The sequence below is a fragment of the Mesoplodon mirus genome (assembly GCF_964341445.2).
Source record: "Mesoplodon mirus genome assembly, chromosome: 8".
NCBI classification, from domain to species: Eukaryota; Metazoa; Chordata; class Mammalia; order Artiodactyla; family Ziphiidae; genus Mesoplodon; species Mesoplodon mirus.
The window spans coordinates 80,887,862-80,900,442 of NC_138984.1; positions in this window are offsets into that span (position 1 = coordinate 80,887,862).

The following is a 12,581-nucleotide window of genomic DNA, read 5'->3' on the forward strand; positions in this document are numbered from 1 at the left end:
AGAGGGATGTGAAGATGCTGGCTTTGGGGATGGAGGAATGGAGCCACAAACCAAAGAATGTGAGTGGCCTCTAGAGGATGGATAAGGCAAGGAAACAGATTCTCACCTAGAGCTCCCAGGAGCACAGCCCTGCCAACAGATTGATTTTTTGCTTAGTGAGACCTGTTTAGGGCTTCTGATCTCCAAAACTATAAGGTATTAAATTTGTGTTGTTTCAAACCACCAAGATTGTGGTAACTTATTATAGCAGCAATAGGAAACTGATACACATGTTGCCTATGTTTTTCCAATGTTTAATGTACAGAATATTTACAAAGCTACCAAACAAAGTGCCCCTGGTGACTTGTGCTTTTTAAAATGTGTTCACTGTATTATTATATTCTCACCTACAGTGAAACAGATGAGATTTGATCAAAAACACAACTAGTCTAGTTTGCTTCAAATAAATTTTTCTCTGTTTCAAGAAATGTTTATAAAAAGTAAGAGGCTGTTTTCTCTTCACCACTTTTTTCTTCTTTTTCCTTTCCCTTCTCTTGGAGGTGGGCTGGGGGCTAAGGAGGTTAGAAGGACAAGAAGGAAAGGGCATTTTCTGGGAATAATGAGGTCAGTACATTGGATATATGTGACTCTAATAAACATAGTGAGAAGAAGAAATGCCTGAAAATATAATTTGGGATCAAATTATAAAGATGTTTATATTCCACACGGGGTCTTTTGGCATTATCTGAGAGTGAAAAACCATTACAGGCTCTTAGGTAGGCAAATAATGTGTTCAAGCCTGCGAGTTAGTGGTTAAAAATATTTTAAGCATAGAAAATACAGTCCAACTAAATTGAACTAAAATTCAGTTCAAAAAAAATACAGTGGGGTTTCCCTGGTGGTGCAGTGGTCGAGAGTCCGCCTGCCGATGCAGGGGACACGGGTTCCTGCCCTGGTCTGGGAAGATCCCACATGCCATGGAGTGGCTAAGCCCGTGAGCCATAGCCACTAAGCCTGCGCGTCCAAAGCCTGTGCTCCGCAACGGGAGAGGCCACAACAGTGAGAGGCCCACATACAGCAAAAAAAAAAAAAAAAAAAAAAAAAAATACAGTGCACTAAAACAAGATATTTTTTTAAATTAATTTTTATTGGAGTATAGTTGCTTTACAATGTTGTGTTAGTTTCTACTGTACAGCAAAATGAATCAGCTATACCTATACATATATCTCCTCTTTCTTGGATTTCCTTACCATTTAGGTCACCACAGAGCATTGAGTAGAGTTCCCTGTGCTATACAGTAGGTTCTTATTAGCTATCTATTTTATACATAGTATCAATAGTGTATATATGTCAATCCCAATCTCCCAGTTCTTCCCACCCTCCCTTCCCCCTTGGTGTCCATACATTTGTTCTCTATGTCTGTGTCCCTATTTCTGCTTTGCAAAGAAGATCAGCTATACCATTTTTCTAGATTCCACATATATGCGTTAATATATGATATTTGTTTTTCTCTTTCTGATTTACGTCACTCTGTATGACAGTCTCTAGGTCCATCCACATCTCTACAAATGACCCAATTTCGTTCCTTTTTATGGCTGAGTAATATTCCATTGTATATATGTACCACACTTTCTTTATCCATTCCTCTGTCGATGGACATTTAGGTTGCTTCCATATCCTGGCTATTGTAAATAGTGCTGCAATGCACATTGGGGTGCATGCGTCTTTTTGAATTATGGTTTTCTCTGGATATATGCCAAGTAGTGGGATTGCTGGGTCATATGGTAGTTCTATTTTTAGCTTTTTAAGGAACCTCCATACTGTTCTCCTTAGTGGCTGTATCAATTTACATGCTCACCAACAGTGCAAGAGAGTTCCCTTTTCTCCACACCCTCTCCAGCATTTGTTGTTTGTAGATTTTTTGACAATGGCCATTCTGACTGGTGTGAGGTGTTACCTCATTGTAGTCTTAATTTGCATTTCTCTAATAATTAGTGGTGTTGAGCATCTTCTCATGTGTTTGTTAGCCATTGGTATGTCTTCTTTGGAGAAGTGTCTATTTAGGTCTTCCATCCATTTTTCAATTGGGTTGTTTATTTTTCTGATATTGAGCTGCACGAGCTGTTTGTATATTTTGGAGATTAATCCTTTGTCAGTTGCTTCATTTACAAATGTTTTCTCCCATTCTGAGGGCTGTCTTTTCATTTTGTTTATAGTTTCCTTTGTTGTGCAAAACCTTTTAAGTTTCATTAGGTCCCATTTGTTTATTTTTTATTTTATTCTCATTACTCTAGGAGATGGGTTAAAAGAGATCTTGCTGCGATTTATGTCAAAGAGTGTTCTGCCTATGTTTTCCTCTAAGAGTTTTATAGTGTCTGGCCTTACATTTAGGTCTTTAATCCATTTTGAGTTTCTTTTTGTGTATGGTGTTAGGGAGTGTTCTAATTTCATTTTTTTACATATAGCTGTCCAGTTTCCCAGCACCACTTATTGAAGAGTCTGTCTTTTCTCCATTGTATATTCTTGCCTCCTTTGTCATAGATTAGGTGACCATAAGTGTGTGGGTTTATCTCTGGACTTTCTATCCTGTTCCATTGATCTATATTTCTGTTTTTGTGCCAGTACCATATTGTCTTGACTACTGCAGCTTTGTAGTATAGTCTGAAGTCAGGGAGCCTGATTCCTCCAGCTTCATTTTTCTTTCTCAAGATTGCTTTGGCTATTCAGGGTCTTTTGTGTTTCCATACAAATTGTAAAATGTTTTGTTCTAGTTCTGTGAAAAATGCCATTGGTAGTTTGATAGGGATTGCACTGAATCTGTAGATTGCTTGGGTAGTATAGTCATTTTCACAATGTTGATTCTTCCAACCCAAGAACATGGTATATCTCTCCATCTGTTTGTGTCATCTTTGATTAACAAGATATTTCTTAAACATTTTTATTTATTATCTCCAGTGGAAATAAATGAAAATGTGTTCAATTAAGGAATCTGTTATAAAAATAGGTTATGAAAGGAAAATGTAAAAATTCTTCATCCTTAGCATCTGCAAGTGCCCAAAGATCACAGAATCATAGCACTTTAAAACTGATGTGATTTTTAAGAAAACTAGTAGAGAAGTTGCCTAGTATGTACAACAAAAATGTAAAAATATTAATTCATGCTTTTTTAACATGACGGAGAACACCTTTTTTTTTTCCCATTCAAACAGGAGTCTTGCCATCTTCAAGAAGACACTGGCAGAAAAGAATAACTGACAAGGATAGAAAACGAAGAAGTTGTGATTCTCAATAAAATAACATATTAAAACTAAATCAGTACTTCAGTTCTAAAAATTTCTGCTGAGCAGCCTAACAAAGACTAGGGGCATATAGGAGAGCTGAGAAATACACCTCCCACCCCAACAGGCAAGGTGTTTCCTCAAATGCTAGGCAGAAATACACCAAAGATTGGAAGTTGGTGCAGTAGAGTTGAAGGAGTTATCCTAAAGCCATCTCAAACATAAGTATCAGGGTGGGACAGGTGAGCTAAGGGAAGCCTAGTCCCTCCAAGTGCACTAGGCTTCACCAGCTGCCCACTGAAAACTGGGTGTAGGCAAAGAGAAGTATCCCAAGTTGCAGAAAAGGGGGGCCGTGCTAGAGAGAAAATATAACTCCCAGTAACACAAAGAGTTGACAGCCAAGCTATAAAGTAGGGAGAGCTCTTTCATGATTTGAAAAACAGGTGCCTGCGTTGTAAAGTATAAAGAGATCTCTGAAATCTCACTGATGCTAAAACATCAAACTCTGCTAAACAGAAGACCTTAATCCTGCCCTCAAGATATGTTTAAGCAGTAATGAATTGAATCCTATTAAATTTGTAAAAAAATTCAGATGCAGCTTAACAACAAATTAGATTGACCAAGTCTCTGACTCTGGCAATTATACGGAAGGAGCATGCCCTTTTCTGCAGGTAAATATTAATTACTTTGGGTTCCATTGTTCTTTCATATACAATGCTCAACATAAAATATAAAAATAGCAAGAAAGACTAAGATGCAGAAAAATGTAACCCACAGTCAATAGAAGCAGACGCAGCGAGTGGGTAGATGTTGAAAATAACAGACAGGCACATTAAAACAGCTACATTAAATCTGTGAAATGCATCAACAATTGGGAAATTCAGAAGAATGGAAACTTTAAAAGATCCAAATGGAAATGCTAAAAATAAAAAATTCAGTGTCCCAAAATAGAGAATTAACTTGATTAACATTAGAATGGACACAGAAAAATAGTGGAGACCCTCCACCCCCCAAAATCAGTAGTACTACAGCAGATTAAAACAGCATTAACCAATTTGACCTAATCAATATTATAGAACTTACATTATTTTTCAAGAGCACATAGAACATTGACCAAGATAGATCATATGCTAGGCCATAAAATGTCTCAATCAATTTCAAAGGGTTGACACCATACAGAGTATGGTATCTGGTCACAAAAGATAAACTAGGATTCAATGGTAATAAGATATTTAGAATATCCCCAAATATTTGGAAATTAAACAGGACACTTATAAAGAACCCATGGGTCAAAAAAAACAATCACAAAGGAAATTGGAAAACAATTTGAACTGAGTGAAAACACATCATAATTTTTAAGATGCACCTGAAGTAATAAAGGGAAGTTTATAGCTTTTGAACAAAAATGAGTTAAGATCAACTATTTAAGCTTCCATCTTGAAAAGCCAAAAGAAAAAAAGAGAGAACATATTAAAGTCAAATTAAATAGAAAAAAGTAAACAATAAGAAGAATACAAATCCATGAACAGAAAATAGAAAAATAAAGAAAATCAAGTCAAAATATGGTTCTTTGATATAAATTAATAAAATTGATAAACATATAGTAAGACTAATCAAAAGAGTAAGAAAAAAAGTGCAAATTACCAATATCAGGCATAAAAGAGGCACAGCACTAGCAATCTTCCAGATATTAAAAGGATGATAAAGGGGATGTTTTAGATAAATTTATACCAATAAATTTGCAATTTAGAGAGAATAAACTAATTCCTTGAAAAGTATACAGCGAAGTTGATATAAGAAAAGTTGAAATACTTAAAGAACACTAACTTAATCCTTCATTAAAAAGAGAAGGTTAATGTGTAAGATATGTAAAAGAAGTCAGACAGCTCAACAGCAAAAAAAAGGCAAAACTAAACCAAAAAAAAAAAAAAAACACGGTTAAAAAATAGGCAGAGGAATTGAATAGACATTTTTCCAAAGAAATATACAAATGGCTAACAGGTACATGAAAATGTGCTCAGCATCACTAATCAACAAGGAAATGTCAATCAAAACTACAATGAGATAACCTCTCAGTCCTGTTAAAATGGCTATCATCAGACATATAAGAGATGAGAAGTGTTGATGAGGATGTGGAGAAAAGAGAACCCCTGTGCACTGTTGGTGGGAATGTAAACTGGTACAGCTACTGTGGAAAACAGTATGAAGTTAAAAAATTAGAACTACCATATGATCCTCAAAAAATTAGAACTACCATATGATATATATCCAAAAGAAACAAAATCACTATCTTGTAAAGATATCTTTACCCCCATGTTCATTGTGGCAGTGTTTACAATAGCCAAGACAGGAAAACAACCTAAGTGTCCACCAAGAGATGAATGGATAAAGAAAATGTGGTATATATACAAATGGAATATTATTCGGCCATAGAAAAAAGGAAATCCTGCCACTTGCAACAATTTGAATGAACTTTGAGGGCATTATGCTAAGTGAAATAAGTCTGACAAAGAAAGACAAACACTGTACAATTCACATATACATGGAACCCCCCCACCAAAAAAAAAAAACCAAACTCAAAGATACAGAAAACAGTTTGAGGTGCCAGAAGTAGAGCATGGGGGTGTGGGTAAAATGGGTGAAAGGAGTCAAAATTTTAAAAAAAAAGAAAGAAAGAAATCCAGGCCAAAATGGTTTCTCTAGTAAATCCTATCATTTAAGGAAAAAATAATATTTCTATTACACATTGTCTTTCAGAAAATAAAGGAGGAGGAAACAACTTCCCAAATAGTTTTATGAGTCAACATAACCTGAATAACAAAACCTAACAGAGACATTACAAGAAAATTCCAAATAAATGTCTTTCATGAACATAGATACAAAATCCCTAACAAAGTATTGGCAAATTAAATCTTTTGATATATAAAAAGGACATTGTAATGGAGGTTTCAGCCAGAGCACCTAGACAAGAAAGAAAAAAACACATAAAGATTGGAAAGAATAAAGTAAAACTATTTCTATTCAGTTATGGCACAATCTTATGTACATAAAACCTTAAGTATTTCACTAACAAACTATTGGAACTAATAAACAAGTTCAGCAGCTTTGCAGCCTACAAGATAAATGCAAATACAGGATATAAAATCAAAGACCAAGAATCTAGAATAGCCAAAACAATCTTGAAAAAAGAAATAATAAAGTTGGGCAACTTGTTCTACAGGATTACAAAACCTATTATAGAACTGTAGTAATCAAGATAGTGTAGTATTGCCATAAGGAAAGACATGTAGATCTAGATAAAATAGACTAGAGAGCCCAGAAATAGACACACAGAGTGCACTGATTTCTCAACAAGGACACCAATGCAATTCTTTGGGGAAAGAAATGATATTAGATATGTTCTAATATCACAAATGTGTTCTAATATCACAAATGTGTTCTAATATCACAAATGATATTAGAACAACTAGATATCCTTATGAAAATTAAATAAATAAATCTCAAACTCCTACATCACTCCATATATAAAAAGTATTTCAAGATGAATTATTCACCTAAAATAAAAGCTAAGACAATAAAGTGTCTAGAAGAAATAGAAATATATCTTCACACCCTTGGAGCAGGTGAAGATTTCTTAGAACACACAAAGCAAGAAACAGAAAAGAAAATGGGAAAAATTACACCTCAATAAAAAGAAGTTCTGTACACTAAAACACATCATTAAGAAAATAAACAATCAAGCTTCTGACTGGGGGAAAATATTTACAATACGTATGTCTAACTAAGGACTTGTATTCATAATATATGAAGATCTTCTACAAATCAATAATAACAAAATCTACTCAATAAACATGCACAAAAAACTTAAACACTTTACAAAAAAAGATATATGTCTGTCCAAAATGAACATGAAAAGGTGTTCAAAATCATTCCTCATCAGAGAAATAAAAATTAAAACCACCATAAGATACATGTCCACACTTGCTAGAATGCCTAAAATCAAAAAGGTTGAAAATACTAAATGTTAGTGAGGACTCAGAGCCAGTGGGAACTCTCATATACTGCCGGTGGGAATATAAACTATTACAACCATTTAAAAAACAACTACTTGGGGAATTCCTTGGTGGTCCAGTGGTTAGGATTCTGCGCTTCCACTGCTGGGGGCCTGGATTCAATCCCTGGTCGGGGAACTAAGATCCCGCAAGCTGCATGGCGTGACCAAAAAAATTAATAAATAAAATAAAAAATAAATTTAAAAAAGTTTAAAAACTACTGACAGTATCTTTTAAAGTTAAACATACATCAAATCTATGATCCATTCCTAGGTATCTATTTAAAAGAAGTAAAACCATACATTTACAGAAAGACTTGTACGTGAATGTTCATAGCACTCTTGTTCAAAATAGCCAAAAACTAAAAACAACTGAAATGTCCATCAATGGAAGATGGATAAACAAAGCATGGTGTATCCATACATGGAATATTACTCAGCGGTTAAAAGGCAAGCCTACAGATACATAAAACTTCACGGATGAATCTCAAAAACATTATGATGAACAACAAAAACTCTGTGCATTTTATTGTGTATAAATTATGTCTCAATAAAAACTTAACTTTATAAGACAAACTAAAAATTGTTACTGGTAGAAAACAAATTATCTAACTCTACACAGCACAGGAATGAAAAAAATATAATACCTTTGACCTGAGAGGCAAAAAAAGAGGACAGTGAGAAAGTGCTCACAATATGATTAAGTGGAAGCATTTTCATACATATAATATGTATAATCATTTAAATATGTGTGCTTTAAACTTTAAAGGAAAAGATAGCAAGGAAAGAAATCATGTTATATTTTACAAATCCTAGGATTTGTTCTAAAGTCATCTATCATTTATCTTTTTTTTTAGCTCCCTGGCATCTGAACTCCCTTCTTATGCCTGTGAAATTTCTGCCTTCTGCTGCAGAAGCCCCAAAGCCAGATACCAACTTTCATAAGCTCCATTCCCTTGCAGGGAGGGCACACGAACAGCCTGAATACTGGCAGTGGGAATTCACGCTAGCAGCCATGGCAGTAACTTCGGGAATCCAGTCACAACTATAACAGGAGGGTCATCTTGTAGCCAGTGTCAGCAGTGGCCAATGGCAATGCCAGGTGACTAAGAGGGGCAAACCGTTCATCTGGTGTTTGGTAGTAGTGGAAATGGTATCCTCACCAGTATCCTTCTGCAGCATGATTTTAGCTTCAAAGCTACATGCTTTGCTTTGTCCTGCCCATTTTTCTAGCATTATCTCCAGTGTTCCAGATGATTCTGTGAACCTACTCAGTATGCTTTCAACAAATTCCTTTTCCACAGAAGTCATCCGGAGCTAAGAACTCTGATGGAAAAATAAAATAATAAAAGCACTCTAATACAGAACGTGAAATACTGCTCTTCCAGTTAACAAGATTTTACAAATAAGTATAAGTTACTTGGTCTTTTTTTCTTTTTTTAAATTAAGTCACTGAAAGTAACTTTTTTTTAAACACCTTGGATTCCTCTCATACTTTCAAAGAAAAGTGTTTTTCACAATTAGTGTTGTTTTAAAAGGGGAGAGATTTTCAAAATATCCACTGAAAAAAAGTAGACATCTCTATAATTTACACAATGGATAGCTGAGGTTCCAAAGGAATACCTTAAAATTAAGAAACTGTTAAATAGAAAAAAACACTCTCATAGCTAACATTCAAAGTAGTATGTGTCTGTGACTGATGTGCTCAAGGGATAGGTTTGGGGACATGCCTATCAGCCTTTGTGTCACCCTAAAAGCTTGGGAACATGCTAAACATCTTACCTGTCCTTATCAATAGTGAATTGATCAACCATCAATTTTGCTGGGTTTATTTTATATCTACGCAAAATTTCCATGTACCTAAACTCTTTAGGTAATGAGTTTCATAAATTTATTGTTTGCTATGTGAATTAGTACTGTTATTTTTTGGTTCCATTATTCTTGTACTATAGGATTTTATAAATAAATCTATATTCTCTGTAAAACATCTTTTGAAGAAATAATGTATAGACTCAGATAATTTTTCCTATCAAGATTTGTTAAAAAATTTGTATCTATCTTCATCAGTCCAAGCAAAATCCTTTCTTTGTTGTTGTTCTTTTTATTTTTGCCCATTGTTCCTCCACATCCTCCACTCCTATGCTCATAGCCCTTCCTCATTGGCACTCACTCTGTGTTTAAAATACAGAGTGGTTTTATGTAGAAGATGTACACATTACCTAAATTGTAATGTGACATGAATTTCATTGTTTCTTACCTTGCCCTCATGAAGCTCACACTTAGTGGAGATAAAAGACAAGTTCACATATAAAATAAGACAATAATTTCAGGCAATCGTAAATGTAATAAAGGAAATAAACAGGATGATGCAGTAGTGATTGAGGTACTTTATAATCTCTTCTGAGAATATGTTATGTGATCTAAGACCTGAAGCATGTAAAAGGTACTGTTGTGAAGAGCATCCAGACAAAGAAAGCATAGGCTCTGAAACAAGAACAAGCTTGACATGAGACAAATGGAAGAGGCAACTGCTGTGTCTGGAGCACAATGAGCCAGAGAAACCTGGTCATAGATGAGGCAGGAAAGAGGCACGGACTGGGTCAGAATGACCAAAAAAATCAGGGAAGTTAGTTAAGAGCTCATCTTACTCCGTGTGAGATATGATGGTTTGGAGAAGGGCAGTAGGACTGGAGATAGAAGCATGTGGTGCCAGAGAAGCCCAGAGGCAAAAGGGTTTCAAACATTTTAAAAAACGAGGTTGTAGTCAATCATTTCACATGTTGCAGTGCTTAGTTATATGAGGACAGGAAAAGGGATATTGGATTTGGCAACTTGGAAGTTGTCAGTGACAGAGGTAGACTGAAGGTCATTGAAGAATGAATGGAAGTTTTTCATTAAGAATACCAGATTTGACCCTCACTCTCTTCTGGTAACATCCAAACTCCTATGAAAATGACAGTAAAGATATAGAGAAAATTCATAAGTTCATAGGAAGAAAGAGAAGAGTTTCAGTGACAAAATTTCAGAGCTTGGAAAGCAAACCAATTAGTAGTGAGTGTCAACAGAATGAAGGAAGGTTAATTCAAAGCTAGCAGTGGAGAAAACAGAGCAGTAATCCATTTTACACTGCAAGTCCACTGAAATAATAAAGAACTAGTGGTACTAGGTGTCTCTGGAAGTGAGGGAGAAAATAGAGTCAAAAAAGGAGGACTAGATAAAAGTCTATTTGCCAGACATTTAGACCCCTACCTAGTTCCTCTCCTGTACTCAAGTAGCAGCTGAGAGATTCACTCACTGGAGAGGGTAAAACAGAGAGGGTATCTAGAACAGGTAACACAAAGCACAGTTGAGTACAGGAGTCTTATATTGAAAACATACCCCCAGTCTTCTTCTCCCAACGACATTTGGGTCTATACCCTCCAGGAAGGTGATTGGAAGATTCTTCTCTGGGGATCTAACCAGCCATTTTGTTTCTCAGTACAAGAGTCCCAATAACGTCATCTACTACAAAAGACCACAGTCAACAAACCCTCCCCATACTACAAAGTTTTCCAATAAGTATTCAGTGATTCTCTGTTAAAGATAAACAGACAATAAAGAATCACCAGACATTTAAGGAAAGTATCCACTATGAAATGCAGAAAGTAAAACAATATGGGAAAAATGTAGCTCAGAGGAAACAGTCAATACAGTAGATGAAAACACAAAAATTTTCAAATTCCATTAATATTCTTAGCAAAATAAAAGAAAACTTGTATTCATGAAATAACAGAATGGTATACAAGAAGCATTAAATAAATAAGAATATGAATTGGTTTACAAGAATTATGCAACAAGTTTCCTGCATAACCACACTAAAAATGTATCATCTGAAGATATTTCATTTTGCTTTCTTTAAGGTCAATTGTGAAGCAATTTGATTTTTGCTTTCTCTTTTCTAATTCTTATCCACACATAACTTAGGAGCGTTTTTTAAAATAATTTGACGTTTTTCTAGCTTCTTCAAAGCATCCAACCTTATTTTCTCAGAAATAGTAGCTCCTATCTTTTTGAACTTATATTTTGATGGTTCACATAGTATTTAATTAAGTTGTCTATCAACAGTAAGGCCAATTATCTGTCAATACAGGGACTTAAAAGTTCATTACCATCAGTTGTAGTAGTAGGCAATTTTAGTTTATTGCTTATTTTCTGCTGTGGTTAATTGTGTGGTCACATCATGGCTTTACACCCATAAGGTTTACCTGAGTAGGTTTGGTCCTCTGGAGTGAAGGCAACATACCAGGTCTTCTGCAGCCACTAGACCATTTCCCAGGTAGCTTCAAACTGAACAAGAGTTCCACAATTTCACACTTAAGTGCATTCAAATCTCTCAAGTAGATGGCAACCAGATTCCATAAATAACTTCCTGCTAGCGCCGTTTCAAAATTCAGATTTTAAAAGATACTACCCTCTACCTGAAGGGCAAATTCTTAATGAAATGAATTATATGACACTTGAGCAACAGCCTGAGGCTCCAAAATCAGGTAAAAAGGATTCTCCCTTTGAATGCATATAATGAAGACATAATAAAATCAACCTAATCTATATAGATTTTGGTTGGATCTTAACATGATGATACATGACTAATACACAGAGGGAGCTTAGATTTGTTTTTTGTTTTTTGTTTTTAATATGCTTGACTTAAGCTCATAATTTATAAAATACCTTTGGGGAATTGTTTTGTTTTGTGAGATACAATGAACTCTAAGAGCAATATTTGCTCCTGGATGTTCACTCTAGAGTTAATGAATTGAGAAACAGAAATTATACACGTATGTGGGCTCTAGTATATATTTCAGAATACATATTAGTATTAGAAAAAGTAATAAAGAAATACCTTTACTTACTAAAGAAATATTCAATATGAATAGTGAACTGTCATTTGCATCATAAAATATAACGTCATAATGTCACTCACTGTGCTATTTCAAAATTATTTGTCTTTCTGCTGCATAAGACCTAAGCTCAAAGGCAATATAAGTCTTACTATGCCTACCATAACTTCTGGCACAAAGTTAGGCACACAATAAATATCAGTTGAATTAAAATAAAAGTTGGCATTGTAATAAATTAAAGAGTGCAGAGTTTTTTTTAATGTAAGTTCAAAGTACAAACAATGAGAAGATGGAGCCAATAATTTTAAAATATTTTCTTATGTACAACTGAAGCCAGGTTTAAAACATAAAGCCCATCATACATTACTTCTTCAATAAGAATAAATCTATATATAA